Source organism: Taudactylus pleione, unplaced genomic scaffold (assembly GCF_031769625.1).
Source record: "Taudactylus pleione unplaced genomic scaffold, aTauple2 ptg000015l, whole genome shotgun sequence".
Lineage (NCBI taxonomy): Eukaryota > Metazoa > Chordata > Amphibia > Anura > Myobatrachidae > Taudactylus > Taudactylus pleione.
The window spans coordinates 8226974-8249201 of record NW_028284417.1 but is presented as its reverse complement, the minus strand read 5'-3'; the positions used below and the strand labels follow the sequence as shown (position 1 = coordinate 8249201).

Genomic DNA, 22228 nt, shown 5'->3' with positions numbered 1-22228 from the left:
ATTTTGAACATCTTTCCTCCTGCCTATGGGTGGAGAAATTTTTTCGAATCTTTTTGCACATGTGAAAACATTCCGGAATTGAATAGGGCGAAAACATCGCATCGGCGAAACTTTTTCGACAATCACGTTTTTTTGTCTCTAATTGAATACGGGCCTAAGAGCAGGGCAAACTTGTGTATCTTGCATAAAATGTGTTATTGTTGCTGCACATGTGCACAATTTGTCGCACCTATCTGACACTTGAGGCCCTTGTGCTTTGAGAGGTGAATTGGGGTGTTCGTGTGCAAGTGGAGCACAGTACAGTGCGGACATGCACTTTTCTTTTTATGTTGGTAAATTGTAAAATATTACTTCTGTGCCTACACAAGATGGGAGCTAAATATGCCTCTATGCATTATGTTGAAGATTACTCCTAACACAAGATGCATCTGATGTGAAGATATAAGTGTGCAGATCAATGGTTCCCAAACTGGGGTTCCACGTGGCACTTACAGGACCAAATAAAATTAATAATGGTCAATGTGATAGGCAAAACCAGAGCTGTGGCTGCCAATCATAAAATATGTGGGCAAACAGAAGCATAACCAAAACATAACTGAGCCTGAGGGCCGTATTCAATTAGTTGCAAACAGCCGTTATCGGCAATACTTTTTTGCCGATTATGTCATTTTCGCCATTCTGGACTTATCTCCGTATTCAATTCTTCTGACTTTTCGCAGGTGTGGAAAGTCAATGGATACAACCCAGCGAAAAAGTAACACCTATGAATAGGTGGCGAGAAAAAGTGCAGAATTGGGGTTTTGGGGTACAAACTTCCAAAAACCACCCTGCACCCCTTGGACAGTCCCCCAAAGGTATTCTGTGTCAAATTATTTTAAAAAAGTACCTACTTTCATTTTGGTGGCGAAAAAAAAAAGTTGGGACAAACTTCTAAACTAGCAAACTAGACTCAGGGTGGGTCTCCAAGTATGACCCAGGTGTTTTTTTGATTGCGGGTGGTTATGGCAGGTGGATTTTTAAAAGTTCACTTTAGCCACTTAAAAATATGCTTGCACCCATTTTCAGGTACCCCAAATTTGATGGGACTACTTATTATTTTTTTTTAAAAAACTTGCTTAATGCTATTCTTCACCACTTTTGTAAAGACGCAAAATTAAAGCTATTGAGACCGTTTAAACACCCCAAATACCTTTAGCAGGGCTATTCGGGGGTACCCATAGTGAACCCCCATGTCAGAGCATCTTTTGCGGGGTGTCAGCCTGATTTCCCCAAAAATGACAGCGCTTTTCACTAATTTAATTCTCGCCGGGTCCTGCTTTCACCTATTTAGAATTGATATGCGGGGGCGAGTGCGATACTTTTTCACACCCAAAACCTCTGATGAATACGAGCCTGAGGCTGACAGGTAAGCACAATTTAATATTTTTTTCAGATTTTTTTTTTAATAAGATCTTTTGTCCTAGGGGTGTAATGAAAAAAATGTTAGGGCGCCGTTATTCAAGAAAGTTTGTGAATCACTGGTGTAGATGGCCATTTGCACATAGACTAAATGGCCACATGTACAGCAAACTCTATATGAGCCCTTTGTGTCTATTACATTTAATGATTAGAAAATACAAATATCTACAAAGGTGGACATACTGTATGCTTTAATATATGTGGAAACACAAATTAAATCGGTACGGAATGACAGGGGGAACAGATGTCCAGGAATAGAAAAGTTGCAAGATGGAGAAAAGCCCACAAATAAACAGAGGCAACTATTCTGTGGCAGTATTACCATCAGTGCTGGGTGAGCGGGGAATCCCCGGACGCACTCCCGTGGTCCAAGCTCTCATTGTCAGCATGCATGGTGCCAGGTGAATGTGTAGTACTAGAGGGGCAGAGCTTTTCACATGGCAAAAAGTTTATTTTTAGTTTTGCTGGATAGCAGCTGTGAATGTAACAGAAGATTGCTGTTTGGGCAAGTTATTATTATGTGCTTGACTGTAGACGGACAGTAATTGTAAGAACCATTAATGATTTACTTAGATATGTGAACTGTATTATGTTTTATTTCTTTCATGTAATGAGAGTGAACTTTGTGTGGGTCCAGTGATTGGTGCATTGTCTAAAGGTTGTTTTTGTGTGTGAATACATTTTATCTAGGGTTGCTCTTTGTGACAACAGTTATGTGTGTGAGAACGGCCTTTCCCACCCCAGTTCCGCCTCTCTGGTCATAAGTGTAGATACGTTCGTATTGCATTTGTTTATGCTCATTTTCTGAGCATGAACGCAAGATAAGCGATGCGAATACCGCCATCTGCACCACAGCTGCTGCCATCCTGTTTCGCAATCCATGTGCATTAGCGGAAATCTAGGAGACCTCAACAACCCGAGCCCCATAGTACCCACACAGAAATTGTGACTATACTTAGTATATGGCAAACAGTGTATTTTTCCTGCCTAAGCAGGCCCACATTTGGCCAATAGACCTCCAGCACTTCTGTTCATTACATTATTTGCATATCCGATCTATCATATTTGTAAAATATTAATATAGCTAATGTACAATAGAAGTCTTAGTTTTGGAATTGAGATAAAAGGTTAAAAGAAAGGTACCATTTTCTTACAAACATTAATGCTGGCAGTGCCTAGGTTGTAGTCACTATTAAACTTGTAGCCTAAAGCTGGCCACACACTAGAACAACTTACATCCAACCAGCCAACTTGTTGATTGGTTGGAATAAAAATCTGATAAGGAATGGGAGTAAATGATGATCAGAAATTTACTCCTAAATGCCAGAAAACAGATGAAAATGGTCTTCAGACAAGTTTGTTAAATGTTTGATTTAAACTATTTGTTTATACAACAGTTTTGGTCCATTTTTCAGTGTCTGGGAGCAAGTTGCTGATTGTATTCCTTACCAGATTTTCATTCCAACAAATCTACTAGTTGGCTGGTTGGACAGATAATCTTTAGATGTGTGGCCAGCTTAAGTGTGCCAGTCTGGTTATAAGTATTTCAGCTGCTTAATGATTTGAGGTTTTCATCTGAAAGTAAGAAAAAGTAGAAGCAAAGTAAATATTTACATAAAGTTTACTTTTGTTACTGTTGTGTTTATTGGCAGACACAGAGAGCAGAAAAATATTTGCCTCTATTTACAAGCCTGATATTTAGTGAAAGTCAATCTCTGATGCCAAACTTTAGCATTACTTTAAGCAGGTGTAACAACAATATATATTTAATACAATTATCCCCACCCCCTTCATTGGCTGGTTGTGGTGTATACAAGACGTTGTTTATGATAGATTTGCTACGGTTCATCTAAATGGCCCACACAGAACATACCAAAGTGAATACTTCTATCATCGGCAAGTTTCCGGCAAGTGTGCCCAATGCTTTGAAGGGGCAAGCATTTAAAAGGCAAACCCAGGCCTGACCATTTTAAACATACTCTTTGTATAAATGCATGTCACACAAAGACCAGCAGCTGCCTTCTTGATCTGTCTTTATATTAATTTTTTTGGCGATACCTCTACACACTACCATATTTTTGGCAAAAGCTATTTTTCTCTATATATAACTATTTTTGTATAGCAACCAACATAACTATTACATGATACTGATCCACTCTAATTAGTATATAAATTGTTTTTGTGGCTATAGGCTGATATTGTTTAGCAGACATAGCAATTACCTGTACTACTAACCTACAGTATACCACAGTATGTTCAGTGGAACCATTTATTTGTATTGACTTATTGCCGGTATTGATGGGCGGCAATTCATATTGTACCATTGGTGGATGCTATCACTACATTTTGAAAAACTGTATATAAATGTATATGTAGTTATATGTTGGCTATAAGAAGTAGTGAGTGCTAAAGAGACTACATATTGGTCTATTAGAAGACTATACTAGGTACTCTATTTATGCAATTACCAGGTATTATATATTTTCTTACTATGGATTATAAACAGAGAGTTGCCTATTTACTTGAACATGACTGCTGCCTATACTACTGAGTATTAACACTCACTAATATCATACTATTTATTATTCATATTTTCGCTGTATCATCATTTGATACTTTTGTATGTGTTGTACGTTGTTTGTTTGTTGTTAAGATCATTTTAACATACATAATAAAAGTTATATTTTAATATGTTGTCTAAGAGTGCCCACAGCAAAGATGAGAGTTCCTTTTCTTCTTTCGTCTACTTAACATTAACACATGTACTCTCAGGGGAGCACCTCCACATCCATATTCATCCATAATAGTAATTTCCTCTGCAATTGTGGGTAACTATAGCATTATTACATATAAATTGATATACATTTCGGATCAGTTCCAACCCACCTGTCCTCAGGGCTCCCAGCTTTTCCCTGATTTCCCTGTAAACTTAACATTTTAAACATTGGGCAGACTTGCCGAGAACTTGCTGATGTCTGCCTCGTGCAGGCTGCTACATTTTTCCCCAAATCTGATAGTGGTTTTTAAAGATACCCACACACCAGCCAAATACTGAGAACAAGGCCAAAAGCCATTCATATGTACAGTAGTACATTATTTTAATCTTAATAAAAAAGAACACATTAAAACCCATACTTTGCTTTAAAAAAAAAAGTGCAGCTACAGTACATGATACTTACCTATTCTCCCAGAATATTTGAGAGACTTCTCATGTTTTGGGTAGTCCCCTGGATGCCCGGAAGGGTGGAGGATTTCCCACATCTTGGCCACTTCCGGGTCCATATGCAGTGGATGAGGCTAATATGATGCAAACTGCGTCATTTTGGCCCCGCCTCCTCTTATTAGGCCCACACTTTGTATGATCAAGGCATGATGGGGTTGGGGCTTAAGGACACAAAGTGTCTGACCCCGCCCCCTCAGTGGCCACTTACAACTCCTCTCCAGGCTACTTCTGCTGAGGTGTTAAAAAAAAAAAGGCAAGTATGCTATACATCCTAAACTTGAACATAGCTTTGAATGTCACTTCTTTCTTCTTGGGGTTCTTGCTGATCCAATACCCTACTGAAGCCATGTTGTGAGAGACCAAATGTTTTGACCAGGGATTACTCTGGCGATATTTGCTTGGTAAATTGTGATAACAGATCTTCTATTGCTGCAATAAGTGATGATAGAAAATCATTGCTGGCGCCATAGTATAATGCTAGGGGACTGGCCAACGGGGGGCGTGGCCAACTCCGGAAGGCGTCGCCATGCCCCCTCCCAAAAAACACCTTAAGAAACTACTATGCGTGGCACCATGAACTCAGCACAGGGAGGAGGCTCCAGTGGATCGGAACAGACAGTGCGATCACCCCCAGCTGTAACATTATACTCTTTGCCCACTACCGCTGGCTGTGCAGCAGTCTCCATTTTCTCACTGCCCGAACTGCCACTGCGGTTGCGCTGCTATACAGGCGCAGCTAGTGATAGTGGGTAGAGCAATGGGAGTGGTCGTTGACCCAGGCCCCCACCGGGCGCCTCCAACCAGACTGGCAAGTTTAAGTAGTACTCCCTCCCCAATCCTCTGTGCCCTTGGTTACTAGGCATAGATCATCTTTTTTATTACCTGTCTGTCACCAAAGAAGAATTGTGAAGCATGGGGATATGTATATGATTAGTGATTAGGGTGCCTCCAGACACTGAGCTTGTAAGATGTGCCCGACTGACACAGTTTAGAAAAATAAGGGAGTGAGTCCCATCCAAAATAGGATTTACATCAATGGACTCCGCTAGTCCCTAATATAAATGCTAGGGAGAAGATTAATGTAATTGAAATCTATAACAAATACAATATTTAGCTTGTGGTGTGAGCGACGATTTTGGTTCCCCTATGTATATTTTAGGCTTTGGCAGGTATTTTATATACTTCAGGAGTATTTATTTTTCAGTCTAGTACAGTCTTTATAATGATGTAAAGATCTTTAATTAAACATTATCTCATAATAATTTTTATTACTTTATAAAATACCAAAGCTATATTAATAAATGTATCTCTAACCCTCCAGTCTTAACACTAGCCCACATTTTATACTGTACCAATCCATAGCCTTGAAGTAACCACCAGATTTCCTCCCTGTCGTAATATAATATATATCCTGGTATGGGGAGCAATTTCAGAGCAAAGATGACAAATAGGTGTAAAACCATCTGGGCTAGTTAATGCGCATTGTGCATAAATCTAATTGTACTGCACTGTACACAAATCCAGCTTCAATGTCACTAATCAATGTATGCAAAATGTCACTGCTTAGTAGATTACTCTTATTGTATAACATTGAGACAGTAAGCAACAGAAGTTCTTATTATTAAGTATTAGATAGCTCACCCGCTGGCCACAGTCATACAGTATCAATTCTCTTTTCAGTCAGCAAATCAGACAATATTTCTGGTATTGCTATTTTTGCACCTATCAAAAACACATTGCTTTCTGTGCATGCCTATCATATTGCTTTCTGTGCATGCATATCATATTGCTTTCTGTGCATGCATATCATATTGCTTTCTGTGCATGCATATCATATTGCTTTCTGTGCATGCATATCATATTGCTTTCTGTGCATGCCTATCATATTGCTTTCTGTGCATGCCTATCATATTGCTTTCTGTGCATGCATATCATATTGCTTTCTGTGCATGCATATCATATTGCTTTCTGTGTATGCATTCTTACTATTCACAAAGCACAACCACGCATACATTCAGTTAAAAAATGACATATTAGGGAAGCTAGGATACAGAAATGCACCACTTAGGGAATGCAGAAGTAAGAGATAAATACACACATTTATCACTAATACATGGCAAAAAGGGAAGTGTGGTGTCATTACCCTTTGCCAAATATTTGAAACATCTCAAAGCTTTGAAAATGTAGTCTGGCGTGTTATCTATGCAGACAACTTTAAGCAGTGTGGAGCCTTTGAATAATGCTATAATAAAATGTTGGCCTAGATAAAAACTTCATAACTTTTCTCATTTAGGGGCCTATATATTAAAGCCAAAAAAGTGGTCAATGATCTGAACATGGCTTTATTTTTACAGAATTGTTGCATTTCTGATCATTGAGGTAATTTAGCAAGGGGGTAATGCCAGGGCCGTAGTGACTTTTGCTGGGCACTGGTAATATGGGGGTGTGGCCTAATGTAAGTATTTTAATTCCTTAAATAAAATAAAAAAAATTAGTATTGGCACTGTGTGCCCCTCAGCCAGGAGCAAATCCGGGTTGGGACTATCCTCCCTGGTTCCAGCGCAGGACACCGCATCGTGTGGTGAGCTGTGGAGACACAGGGCCTGATTCAGACCCGCTCGCAAGCGCTGAGCACTCGCAAGCGGGTCGATGGTGCCCTAGTGCGCATGCGCATGATGGAGGGAGCTCCGTCGTGCGCATGCGCGAGACCCGAATAGCGACGGCCCAGCCGTCGCTATGGGTCTCGCACCAAAGGGGGCGTGCTGTCGATGGTGAGTGATGTCAGTGGGAGTGCTTTTGGCTCTGATAGAGCCAAAAACACTTCTGGGCTTGCGGCAGCGAGACCCTACCGCAGGGTCTCATCGCAAGCCCGATGGTCGTGATGGTCTTGACCATCGCGACCATCATTTTGGCTGCTCGCATAAGCTGTGGGTGGTCACCCAGGAGGCCGCTCCAATAACAGGTAGGACGGCTTGTCAGAGAGTCCGGCTCTGAATCAGGCCCACAGGCTGTTGAAACTGACAGGTAAGGGGGGGAGGTGGGTGGTTACCACCCCCTCTCTGCACCCCTGGGTAATACAACAGATGTCGGAGATATCTGCTCTGTTCTCCCTCTCTACAATTGCAAATGCAGTCCCCATACCTTTCCATGGGGACTGCATAAAAGACTGATATTTCAAGCTCTGAAATCTTAGCTTTTCAGGGCATAGCTGCTGTCACTTACACCATCTTTAGATAGCGTTAGCCCATGTGTAGCCATGTACACATTTTTTAACAAAGAGAGATCCTTTGCATCAATCGCTTGCAATTTCTGTTCACACATGTGTAGCTGGATGGCAGTGTATTAGCTCTACTAGGTCTGAACCCAATCACATTACTTTTTAGATTTCGTTGGGAAAAGTTTCCTATTGGAGCCCATGTCCCAACATCTAGGTCATGATGAATGTGGCCAAAGGCATCCCAAATCGCTGTGATATGTGGTAATGAGGAATGTAACTTTTTGGGGATTTTTCTCAAATATTATTTAAATAGGACCCATAGGTTTAAATGATAACTGTGAATAAGCTTTGAATAGTTATTTTGTATGTTTGTTTTGTTAATAATATAGTTTATTTTATTTATTTGCTTTACTTTTGTCTGCAAATTAAATGAACAATTAGTAAAATGATATTGTACGAGGGCGGTTCAATACCCGTGTAATGTTCTCTATTTCATTCTAGTTTCCCATCAGGCCAGAGCAGGTAGACTCCACCTCACATTAGTCATACTGTCCCAAAGTAAGTTACAAGATAGCGGAAACTTGTGCAAATATTGAGGTGCGTACTGTGATCAGATTTCTGCATCTAAAGTGCACATCAGTAGCTGAAATTCATCACCAACTTATCAAAGTCAATGGTGATTAATGTCATGTCACATAATCAGGTTTGGGTTTGGTGCACTGCCTTTGAAAACAGCAGGACAGATGATCAAGATGAGCAGCGATCCGGCCAGCCAAGGATGTCTACCACAGATGACAGTTGGTGCCACATTGAAGGTCTGATTCAGAAGGACAGATGGATTTATAAAGTGATATTGCTGATGAACTGAACATCTCAGTGGGTACTGTGCACAACATCGTTCATGGGCAACTAGGGTACAGGAAAAAGTGCTCACACTAGGTACTGAAGCATCTCACAGAAGTTCACAAAACCAATAGAATGGGATTGACTTTTGTGCACTTGGCATGGTACCATGAGGAGTGAGTGCAGTTCTTGCAGCGTATTATTACAGGCAATGAAATGTGGGTGCATCATGTGACACAGCAGACAAAGCAAGCATTCATGACATGGAAACATACATCATCCTCACCTTCAAAGATATTTAAAACAACTCCATCAGCAAGGAAGGTCATGGCGACCGTGTTTTGGGACCACAATGGTGTGCTTCTTGTTGATTACCTTACCATGGGAGGTACTGTGCATGCTGTCCTCTATTGTGACACATTGAGCCAGTTGCTGAGGGAAATTATTCGAAAATGATCTGGGTTGCTGCAAACAGGCGTCGTATTGCTGGTCAGGCCACACTCAGACAACCGCACCCGTGAGTTGTTACGGATCTACCAATGGGAGGTACTGGACAATCCTCCGTACATGCCTGACCTAGCACCAAGTAATTTCCATCTATTTGGACCATTGAAGAAGTACATGGGTGGAAGGCAATTAGCAACCGATGGTGATGTTCAGCAAGTCGTCATGTCCTGGTTTCAGGATCTTGACACTGATTTCTTCTAAGCCGGGATAGATGCCTTGGTTTACCGTTGGAACAAATACTTAGACAAGTATAGGGAATTTGTGGAAAAATAATGTGAACCAAGGCTATACTATTGATTATATGTATATGTACAAGTTGAATAAATTTATGCAATGAGAGGTCTTGCAACCTTATTTATTGAACCACCCTCATACATTATTACGGGTAATGCACAAATGTAGTGATGTATATTTTGAATCACAAAACATAAGTTTAAAAACCCTGGTTTAGATCTAAAATGTAGTGCAATAATAATATATTCTTATTTCATATGTTCTATGATATTCTCTGAAATAGTATGTAAACAATTGGACCACATCCAATGCTTGATATAAAGCAGACATTAGCAGTCAATTTGTAAGAACATAAACTGTGATCACTTATAACAGGGATGGGGAAACTTCTGCCCGGGGGTCGTATAAGGCTCCAGGGAATCATTTGGTCTGGCCCTCTGAGCTTTTCTCTGCTAGCCTCATCTGGTTAGCAGGGTGCCTAGGATGGCACCCTGCAGCCAAAATATATGCAGCAGTGCCACATGGAGCATCCTTAGGACCCTTCAAACTGTCACACCGCTGCTATTACAGCTTCTTGGAGGATCCGAGCATTGCTGTAATTCCCGGCGATTGTAGCCTCACACCCGTGACATCATGTGGAGGAGGTGTGGCCTGCACTGTGCCCGCAAATAATGTTATATACAGTATATCAAAATGGCCCTCGGCGGAAAAAAGGTTTCCCAGCCCTGACTTATAGATGGCATATTAAATATTAAAATAAACATGTTCCAATCAAGTATTGTTTCTATAATATAATTTACTGTATTAATCTGCCAATCTATTTTGTATGAATGTACAGTTGTGCTGAACATACAGCTATAGAGGAAAATTCTCAGAAAAATACTGAAGAAATTAAACAATTTACCATGTGAAAAGCTGCCCATCCACTAGACGACAGGCAAAATACTGCACGATTACGACATTGTAAACGTGCAGTCGTTTGTCTGTCTGTGATGTACCTACACTGAACGAGCAGTCATTCATTGTAGGCACATCCATCACCTGCAAACATGTTGAACTTGATGATATCGTCAGGTTGTACAACATATTTGTACGATGATAGATGTCTAAAAGACCAGCGGGAGCGCGCATCGCTGGTCGTTTTAGATAATGTTAAAACAGTCTGCAAACGATTTCCAAACGATGATCGAACGATAACGATATCGTTATCGTTCAATCACTCAATTTAATCGTCTAGTGGTTGGGCACCTAAAGATGTCATCACTTTATACTTAAGGTGCCCATCCACTAGGTGATTAAATTGAGCAATTGAACAATAACGATATCGTTATCGTTCGATCATCATTTGTTAATCATTTGAAAATGGTTTCAGATTGTTTAAAAAATTTCTAAAACGACCAGCGATGCGCGCTCCCGCTGGTCGTTTAGACGTCTATCATCGGGCAAAAATGCTGGATAACCTGACGATAACGTCAGGTTCAGCATGTTTGCAGGTGATGGATGAGCCTACAATGAATGACTGCTCGCTCAGTGTAGGCACATCAGACTGACAAACGACTGCACGATTAGTATGTCGTAATCGTGCAGTCGTTTTGAGGTCTGCTAGTGGATGGCAGTTTTAGTCTCGGCGTTATTTTACACTGACAACCATGAAGTACATTATGCCAAAAACATATTATTATTTGGGCTTTACAAAAACTTAAAGCACAGAACGCTGATCACCTAGAGATAATACAACAGAGGTTGAACTCTTTTTTGACTGTATATCACACATAGCAGCATGGTAAATAAAGAAGTTTAATTCTTCAGATGAAAAAATAAAAAAAATCCCAGAAACAAGATTGAACTCTGTAAGCAATTAGAAACCATGAAGTCATATTTGTTACTCTAGGGGAAGGTTTTTATTTCTTGTCAGCAGCATGTAATATTTGTGATATCATCCAAACCACTCCGAACAAAACTAATATGTGTTAACAAAAAATGTTCCTTTTTTTCTGTTAAAAGGAAAATCCCAACTTTTCCCATAAATCACTCAGCGCAATGAAAGTTATGTGTGCGAGGGGCTTATTGATTCTCCAATAAGCCCCAGTCTCAGACAAAAGGACAATATATATATTTGTTTTTATCGTCACTTATGAAGGTGCTAAAAATCTATTACTGGCACATTTTATCTGAAAAGTATGTATGATACTGTAGGTGCAGTAGGTTCTCAGGTGTTAATGACCTCTGCTCACAGTGTTACATCAATACAGCATCTCCTTCTATAGCTAGTAAAGCAAAAGACGCTATCTCATCTGCCCAAGCTTCTTTTATTGTTTCCTCCATGACACCCAGTCTTGATCTCAAAAACACCAATCACATGGAGATTGTTCCCAAGGGGGAAGGGGCAATAGCCATTAAAATGTAGATCTTGTATTTTTTGCAGAACATAAGAGGCCATTACAGAAAATAAGTGTCCTGTACAAAAATATGTGTAACAGAATATGTAATAATTGTGAGTGTTTAGGCCATGGTCAGTCTAATAGATCCCACTTCCCAGTAGTAACGGGGGTGCACTGCTGTGCATGCGTAACCTCCAACCCAACGCGCCTTTTGTGCACATGCGCCTTACCGTATATTCTTTTTCGTTTGACCTCCAGACAGATAGGATGCACCCTGAGTGTGTCTCTCTCTGAGGGAGTGCTTCAGAGATACCACATACAGCAGTGGCATGGCAGTACCACCATATACCACTTTGCCACCACCGCTGACCACACTTCAAGTCCCACTGCCAACAGGGGCACCAAGGGGGGTGGGGGAGCGGGTACTGAATACCCGCGTCTGCCTCCCCCTTCTTATCTATGGCAGCAGCGCCCAGCACAAACTGCTGTGCAGGGCTGCAGTGAGTGCACGGAGACTGCTGCTGCCGATGAGCACAGCAGCAATCTCCTCTGCCTGCACTAGATAGAAGGGGTAAGACCGATCACACTGATCACATCCCCCCTGGATCTGCCCCTGGCTATGGGGCAAAAAAGCCTCCCCCCCCCCGTGGAGCGCTTAGCATTGCAACACAATGCTGCAGAAAATAGGTTTTTTTTATTTGTGGGGGGTGTGGCCACATCTCCTTGTCATTACCCGGCCAGGCTCTCTACAGTCCTGATTACCACCACTACATGTACCTACAGGTACGCGCTACAAGCACCGCTCGCCACCTGCATTAACCCGCTCCTGGCTGGATCTATCTGTCATTGCATGTTCCTGCATTGTGCTGCATGAACCTTGCTTTGTCTCACATTCTGCTGTTCTACTTGGTTGATAAACCATTCCTTGGTTAAGCTAGTCATCGTGTGGACTGACCTCCATCACACACCACTGACACCTATTAACATAGGTTCTGCTAATACATTCTATTATTATTTTCAGTGGGCCACTTTTAAAAGTTAGGGAGATTAGGCAGAGCAGACATATGGGTTTTCTATGAGTTTAATAAATGCCAACCAGTGCCCCAGTTCAAATTGTGCCACACTGTGCCTCGGGTCCACATTATCCCACAGTGCCACCAGTTCACATTAAACTACACCATGCCCTCAGTTCATGATATGCTTCCCAGTGCACTCAGACCCTCATTCAGAGTCGGACACTCTTTCAGAGCGCTCGCTATGAATCAGGGCGGCATTTTTTTTTTTGAACCGGCCTCCTGGCCGCTCGCTAAGCTGTGGTGACCACCCCCAGCTTTTGCGAGCGGCCAGGTGTTGGTCGCGATTGTCGCGACCGTCTCGACCATCGGGCTTGCAACGAGACCCTTGTGGTAGGGTCTCGTCCATCGCAAGCCCCAGTCACCTTTCGGCTCTAATAGATACTGAGTCATCTACATGCCCCATATATGCCATCATAACTCTCCACATGCCCATTATACCATCAGCCCCTTCATATGCCATTAGACCTCTTTAATGCCATTACATGCCCCTTATAATCTCACTACCTTTCTTCAACATGTTCCTACCTTTAGCCTCTCTGCCCATTTATCGGCTTTCCAGTGCCATACTGAGTGACCTGCCTGCGTTGTATGGGGAGGAGCTCACATGTAGGCCTGGCCGCAGTTCCTCCTTTAGTAGATGCACAACGGTATGACCTGGCCAGTCCTGCTTCTGTTCCCAACCAGCAAAACACTGTGCTGACCCCTGCAGTAATGCAATATAAGACACTGCTTAAAATATTGAAGCAGCTTGTTGACCACTGCTTGAGTAGGCCTGGTTTAGGCCCTGCTACAAATGATGTATAGAACTATATGTACAGTTCACCATACGTGAAACAATAGATCCACCTGTAGTAAACTGAGACATTTATGAAAACTGTAAACAAACAGTTCACTTACTTACATTATAATATAAGACATATTTTCTATTCAATAGTTTTCATATATGTTACTGAGAGTGTCCTTGGAAATTATTTTGAAAAGTTGGCAATGCTCTATTCCACAGCATTTTGCTCAAAGTTTGTTTTAATTGGAAGACAGGTTCCACATAACTTTCTACTACTCCCTCACTACAAACATGCCTTTCAGTTCTGGAACCTCACTGCATGTCATACACATCATCTTCTCCCAGCTGACTTTCTAACAATGATACATCTACAGGCGTAGTCAATCTGCATGTACAGAAAAACATTACAGCATCAAAACAAAAGACAGTCTGTAATGTGAAAATAAGGTGTGTAACTACTTCCTGGAGAATTAAAGTCATACTGGATAACCAAAGATTTAATAAATAAAGGAAGGTTAAAATGTGTCAAATCACATTAATTAGTTACAGCTTTCTCAATTAGGGACATTAGCTTTTTAGTGCTAACCTATATGGATATTGTGATTTAGCGGATTAACACTGGGCAAAATTAGGTGAGTTTCATAGTAATGCATTGACTTTCCATCATGTATATCTCCAGCGGCATAGCAAGACCTATGGGAGCCCCATGGCAAATTTTTCACAGGGACCCCCCTGTACAAATTATTTAGCAGTTTATCCATTTTGATTGTAAATGATCTAATATTTGCACTATCTGCCTACATAGTTGACATGCTGGATTAAATGAATGGTAATTAGAATTTAGTTAAGTATTAGAAACAAAAAAATATATTTTCTAAGAAACTATAGAGTCTCCCTAATCCAAAATTTTTATGATATCACATGGTATAGAAGAAGGCTAATAAAACAGTCAGTGATGAGAGACGGAGGCGGTTATGCTGGGACAGTGACAGCAGATGCCCTGCAGCAGGACTCTGGTAAGAAAAGCCTGGGCTCAGGAGATGGCAGTGTAACTCAGTTCAGGGAGAGGGCTGGGCCCCAGAGGAGTCCCATTCTCTGCACTTACTTTACCTATGCCCTTGCTTGTGAGTGTACGGTGACACAATACTTTCAGTAGTCTGTTTCAGCAGATGCATATCGGAGATCTGCTGTAAAACTGGACAGGTGTGTAGACCTACATTGGGTGTTGAATCTGCATCTAGGTCTCCAGGAAGGATAGTATAAACAGTCTGGTCTGGAGTTGGACCCAGAGAGGATTGAACAAGTGTATACCTATATAGAGTCATGCATCATCATATGAGATGACTAATTTGCATTATCTATTGTTTCTAAAATAAACACTGCAGATAAAATGGAGGGAGGTGTCTGAATGGCTAAGGGTGACAGGCCAAAATATGTTATATAGTCCTTACCTGAAGATGTTATTCAGATTCTTTTTCTGAAGATGTTGCTGTTCAGGACCTTATTGGGAGATGTAATCCAAAGTCTGTGTCAGTAGTCGATATCCAAAGTTGCTTAAATAAAGTAGGAACTACCCAGAGATTATCAATGTAGGACAAAATGTCACCACAAAATGGCTGCCAGTAGCTGGGCATCCTTTATATAGGGCTATGACCTGCATTGTGACATCACAATGCATGCAGGCAGCAGCTAGAGATGGCTGTAGCTTATATCAGCTCTGGGACCAGATGTCCTGCAGCAGCACTCTGGTGAGAGGAGAAAACCTAGGGATTAGGTGATGGCAGTGTAACTCTGTGCAGGGAAAGGGCTGGGCCCCAGAGGCGGCCTGGACCCCATAGTAGTCACACTCTCCTACTGTAGCTACTGTACGCCCTTGTGTTGCTCTGTCCTGTGACTGATGGAACGAATTGCAGCCTAATGCAGTTTATTCTGGCAGCCGGAGGACAGAGAGACATGTTATCTGGCTCACTGGGAGCTGTGTGTTACAATATTAAGATGGTTTCTCTAATGTGACTTTGACCTGTGGCCAATCAAGTGCAATTGAATTGGGGTCATATCAAAATCATTGTTTTGAGATCATTAAATTACATTTAAAAATGACCATAAAATAGATGAAAATTACCATTTATATCATCTTCATAATGCACAGTGGCAGAAGTAATTGTTCTTCATACTCTGTGCCTACTGGAATAATAGGTACAGTATATTTCCACAAGAACAATCGTGTTTCCTCGTTGTACTATACTAGTCCATGTTAGTTTACAATGCTAATGTGCGACAGCCATTTTTTGATCTTGTGCACCTGTTGTTTGCAAACTTATTTTGGTGTATTTTTATCACTGGAAAGTGAGTGTGGTTCCATGTGTGTAGATATAAATGAATATGACTCTCAACTATTTTGGTACAGAGAGATCACACCCAAATAACATTGGAGAAGTCTAAGAAAACAGAGCAAACAGTGAGATACGTACATTGCACACACTAACTTGTGAGAAATATTGTTGTAGTTGTGCAGATATAGATTGCATGCTGCCCCATGGATTTATACACTGTACTATTACATGACAGATTGAGTCACATGAAACATGTCAACCAATATTAAACTAATATTTCATAACTGAGTACTGTAATCACACAGAATCACCTACGACATTATTATTACTAGTAATTTGGACCACCATAAGCCAGATCACCCCAGCCCCACTCCCAGACTGCTGTTGTATTTACCATATGCTGGTTGTGAACTTGTAATTTCTCTGTTGTGGCAGTTAAAGCTGTTGGGAGGGGGAGGGTACAAGCAGCAGGCGTGGAGAAAGGACGGACCTTCTATGATTATTATATTGATTTTACTACTACTACTACTATTATTATTATTATTATTATTATTATTATTTTATTTCTTAGGTGCCACAAACTGTATGCAGCTCCATAAAAGATACAACAAAAAATCAATAAAGTCCTCGCCGTGAATACAAGTATTATTGCAATATAGCCACACACAGGGAGTGACAAGTACAGGGTAAAGGGTAGGCAAGTTGCTGTAGCTAGAGTGATCAGACATTGGTGAGAGGTAGGGGAAGGTAAACCGATATGGATGATTCTGTACCCATCATATGGGTAAACAAACAGTGTCAGAGTAGCTGAAGGGGAGACAAAAGAAAATAAGCACTGATATAAAATATAAAGGCACGCTAGGAGCCGCCATGACAATTGAGGCAGTCAGCAAGGGGTGCCACCACATGCAGGGGGACCCCAAAAATATCAAGACTTTCACAGTGCCATTCCTCAACTGAATTGTGCCAGACACCTGGCTCCCTGCACTTTTCAGGTTTAGCGAAAGAATGTAGTGGTGCTGTGGCTGCAATGCTGTCACTACAGTTCCCAACCATCTGCCTCTTGGAAATTTATCACAAGAAGCTCCCATCTGACCCGCCAGGAGAGACAGAAGTGCTGCTGCCCATCTGATGACAACCTGTATGATTAGAGCATCCCCAAAGGGCTGGCTGAAGCCAGGACCCAGTTTTGTCAAAAAAAGAGTGAAGGACAACAATGGGGGTGTAGACCAGACACCTCCAAATGCAGAACCATAACTAGAATTTTTGGTGCCCTGTGCCAGAGAGAGCATTGCCCCTCCCATTTTTTAAATAGGGACATAAGTTAGTGCACCTGAAAAAGGGCCATGGCTTCATGGGGAAGGACCAGGGAAGAGATAGGGGAGCCAGGAGATGGTGGGGATAAAATATGAAGCTACAAGTGAGAATGATAATAAACAGGAAAATTGACAGGCACAACCAGTGCCCCTGCCCGGCGGTGCCCTGTGCCATGGCATAGGTTGCACTACTCTAGTTACGGCCCTGTCCAACTGATCCCAGCCACAGTGGATGAGAAGAACACTCGCCAGAAGACCTACAGTCTGGTTAAGTAGGTGGCATGGGGAAGTGCGGGTGGATGCTTAGGATAGAAATACAACTATGAAATGGGGGAAAAAAAATAAATACCCCTTTTAAGGAGCTTAGGTGCAAGAAATATAAGTAAACAATAATGGTACAATGAACAAGCTTGTTGTCCTGGGGCTTCCTTAAACTCTAGGGAAGAGGGCCTGTCAAATTTATATGTTTGATGGTAAATGGGTCATCTTACTATAAGTAGGAAGGCTGTGTCTTGTCCATAAACCTCAGACTGCAGACACTGTGTCTCTGTGACCATAGCCATATGGTATTTATGGTCCTGAAGATAACCTTGGCTAGAAATTGTTTAAAGTGTACCTATCAGTAGTAGTTAATCTACATCTAGCAAGAACAATCTTTTCTCTATGAATTAAATATTAGTTTAAACAAACAAGTTATGGAAGAGATGCTACTGTATGATATAATTTTGCATCTACTTCCGATAGTAGTACTCATTTACATAATCACCATCTGAATAATTGGATCCATTGAAACAATTGTACTGATTTACATGTATAGTCTCAATAATACAAGTTTTCAAGTTTCTTCATCTGTCTGTGTGTTTTTTCTACATGCCTTCCACCTACACATACTGTACATACCATTACACATAACAACCCAAATTAATTAGAATTCTTAAAAGGTGCAGCACCTAAACCTACTACACCCTATATGTAGCAATAACTTTAAAAGTTATTCTCCAGGTTAGAAAGCTAGCAATACACTAACCTGATAATTATACTGAGCACGATAGCACCACCCTTATCACATCAGTATTTATGTGTTATCTATTTGTTTAAACAGATAACACAGTGTTACACAAACATATTTTTAAACAGTGCAATAAATGTCCTTTATATTGTAGCCTCACTTTTCCAGTCACAGAAACCTTTTACATTTTCACAATGCTGCAAACAATAAATAGCAACATTATCCCTAGCTAACAGCATTCTGTTTAGCTTAGGACTGGCATCCGGATTGCCATTTTCTGTCAGTCCTGGGAACATATCTCCTCTGCTGTGCCACCCCAAGTCCTCCCCTTACAAATACACCTTCTTCTTCACATCTGTCTAAAACCATTTCATCCAGCAACAGACACTTCGTGGCATATCCAAGTAGGTGTGAGTTTTCCAAAAATCTTGCACCTGCAGGGTTTCTCCCACAGATATAAGATTTTTGGTATTCAGTTGGGTGCAGGGTTTTGATTTTTTTTTTTTTGAGCGCCTCCAGAATTCTAATATTTCCTAAACTTCATATTTTAAGGAACCAATTATCGGGCTTTGCTCTGGAATCCTTTGGACACTCCCCTAATGACTAATTAAGCATTTGGAAGTTTCCAATTAGCTTAATTAGTAAGAATGACTCACGTTCTGCAGAGTTGTCCTCCTCCTCCGCTTCCCAGTCTTCTGCCTCCATCTTCTCCAGCAGCGTGAGTGTGACCCCTGTCAGTGTGGGTGCTGCCGGTGTCTGTCGTGTGTGAGGGGTGCTGTCGGTGTCTGTCAGTGTGTGAGGGGTGCTATCGGTATCTATCAGTGTGTGAGGGGGTGCTGTCGGTGTCTGTCAGTGTGTGAGGGGTGCTACCGGTGTCTGTGAGGGGTGTCAGGTGTCAGTGTGCGTGTCCAGTGTGTGAGAGACCCCCTGTCAGTAGTGCGTGTGTCCTGTGTGTTTGAGACCCCCTGTCAGTAGGGTGTGTGTGTCCTCTGTGTGTGTGAGCGGTCTATGGAACATGCTGCAGCCTGGAACACAGGTGAGTGTGTACACATCTCCCCCTTCGGGATTTTGCCTGCAAAAAATCATGCAACCAATTTTTTTTTATTGGATACCATGGGTATTGGGAGTGTGCATACCTGCGGTAATCCAAAATTGGTCGTGAGGTCTGCATAAAATTTTTCTGTCAAAATCTACACGCCCATTTGAATATTCCCCTTAGGGGCATATTCAATTAGCCGCAAAGTTTTATCCATGGACATCGCGACCATTTCTCAAAATACCACAGGTATGCATGCTCCCGATATCCACGGTATCCGATAAAAAAAAATCAGTTGCAAATTTTTTTCGGACAAAACCCAGAACAATTAAAAAATAAAAAAAATTATAATTTGGGGAACAGCCTGTATCCACAAAAAAACTTTTTTCTTTTTATTACAAAAGATTAATTGTAGGACAATTAAAAAAAACTAAAAAAATAAAAATGTACTAAAAATTATAAAGTAATTATTTTTAATTTAAATAATTGCTTTAATTAATTTTGGGGTGCATTAATTAACTATAAAGTTGAATTTGGGGTAATTTTAAGTCATTATTGGTTTTAACAATGAATTAGGCTAATTGAAAACATCCAATTGCCTAATTAGTCATTTGGGGGGGGGAAGTGTTCAAGGAGTTCAGAAGGTGTCCCCGGTATTTAAAGTTTTTAATAGGAATTCTTTATTTTTCAGGCCTGCACAAGGGCTGCGAAAAAATAGCTGCGGTAATTCCTACTGAAATTACCGCAACTGATTTTCTACCCACCAATTAAATATGTAAAACCTCATGGGTACAGGAAACCCGCCTACACACATATACACACACACAATGTTACTCTTCCAAAACCTGCAAGTTGTGGATAGGCAAAAATTACTTTTCCAGGAACCCAGGCAACTGCACTAGAGAGGTATGCCCCACCAAATGGGAAACACATAACTAATCTTATCCTTCACTGACACAGGTGATGTGAAGGAGCCTAGATGGAGAATAACATATGTATTAAATATGCCACAGTGCCAAAAAGACCAATTGACTGCTGGGGACCTGGATCATGTGTTCAATCATGTCCGTGGCATCAGGTTTACAAATGGTGATGACCCAATTATGTGGTGGTTTTATGCACAGTTATAGGTATTTCAATGCTTATCAATGTTTTCTTTATAATTTGTCTTATGTCTAGAATTCAAAATTGTAATGAGATTTAATGCTAAGACAGATATATGAATTTCATTTATTGGACTGTAATGAATTGTAATCTGTATATCTAATTGGAAACACTGTCGTAAGCTTACAACTGCTGTTTGCGTGAGTTGCATGGCATTGACTTTACAGAAGCCTTCCTTGAAGAGAGTAAACATTTTTTTATTTCTTAAGCCAAAAAGATATATATATTGAAATTAAAATTGGTTGGCATACAGCAGAGTTTAATGGAGAAACCTCAGTGTATGTATAACGACTGTACTAGGCTCACATAGAACGCTACAGTTGTAAGTGATAGTTTAAAAAAAATAGTAGTTAATTACATTCTAATAAAAAAAAACACTAAAAATCAGTATGTTGGTGTAATATAGCTGACTTGGCTGTCTGCATCATGCCAGTGAATACATTACATAAATATTTATTAGCAGCAGGAACTAAAATATAGCAAAATTTTGTGCTATGAAAATATATATTTTGATTAATTAAAAATAATTCACACATGAAAATTGAGCCACTCATGTGTATAGGGCTCATGCCTTCCTTTCTTATTTGCTGGAAACTCTGCTTTAAAAATTGACTTAAATAAATATTAATTTAAATATAAACATCCATTTCTCTCTTCTGTTCCATTCTGTTGCTGTAGATATCCCTGGGGTTTTACACTGTAAGTAGCTGTGAGTAGCTTTCAAGACCTCTGTATGGAATAGTCTACTTTCTTTGTAACAGAAGTAACTATAAAGATGTAAGATAAGTTTTCCTAGTCATACTCTTGGGCAGTTCTTAACATATTACATAGCAGTTACAGCATAATGTGACAATTCCAACTACTCTTTTCTTTTAACGTCCATCTGCAAATAGTTATTTCTGGTTTACACAGTTTTAAATGTACATATATGGTTAGAACATCTTGCTGTTTATCTAATGCATGTAAGTTTTCTATACCATGCCGCTGCCGCTGGTGTTGGTTCCCACATACCAGATGATTTGAGAAAACTCTGCTATTGTTTCACAAAAATAAATCGGTGTGTCTCATGAAATGCTCCACTTTGATGTTCTAGCACTGAGCAAAGGCAAAGCTCCGGTTCCTAAAATGGGAATGCTATGCACTTTTCTAATTACGATATTTACATATAGGTCATCTCACCATGTAAGTAAGTCAAAACAACAACTTGGTCGTCGGCCAATTTGTTCTGTGCTGATGATGCAGCTAAACTAAGCAAATGACTTCCCTACAGGAAACATGGGGGATTGTGTGTTTTTTTCCATTACACAGCTAATGGGGAAGAGCTGAGATGGTGTCAGTATAGGCAGATTAGTGTTGCTGTGTTTAATAGACACTGTGGACACGTACAATGAGTGCTGTGGGGGACACAACAATACCAAAGATGCTGACGCTTATTAGCCTAATAGAAGCCTGCCTCTTTTTGCCTGCATTATTTGCAACAGAATATATTAAACTTGGCTGTTGGCAATATTTCAGATTATAATGATGGGGGATAACGACATAGGTTTACAGTCACAGATTACATGATAATTTAGTGTCTTGTAGTCAAAGTCTTTTACACTCCTGGTGTGATACTTGTAATATAACCATGAGTTAGACTTTTTTTTT

The 22228-nt window shown here is 40.6% G+C and overlaps 1 protein-coding gene across 5 annotated transcripts in view; it reads left to right on the top strand.

Moving 5' to 3' along the window:
* FILIP1 (filamin A interacting protein 1) overlaps positions 1 to 22228 on the top strand; it is a 216174-nt gene that overhangs the window by 93214 nt on the left and 100732 nt on the right. The window lies entirely within an intron of this gene.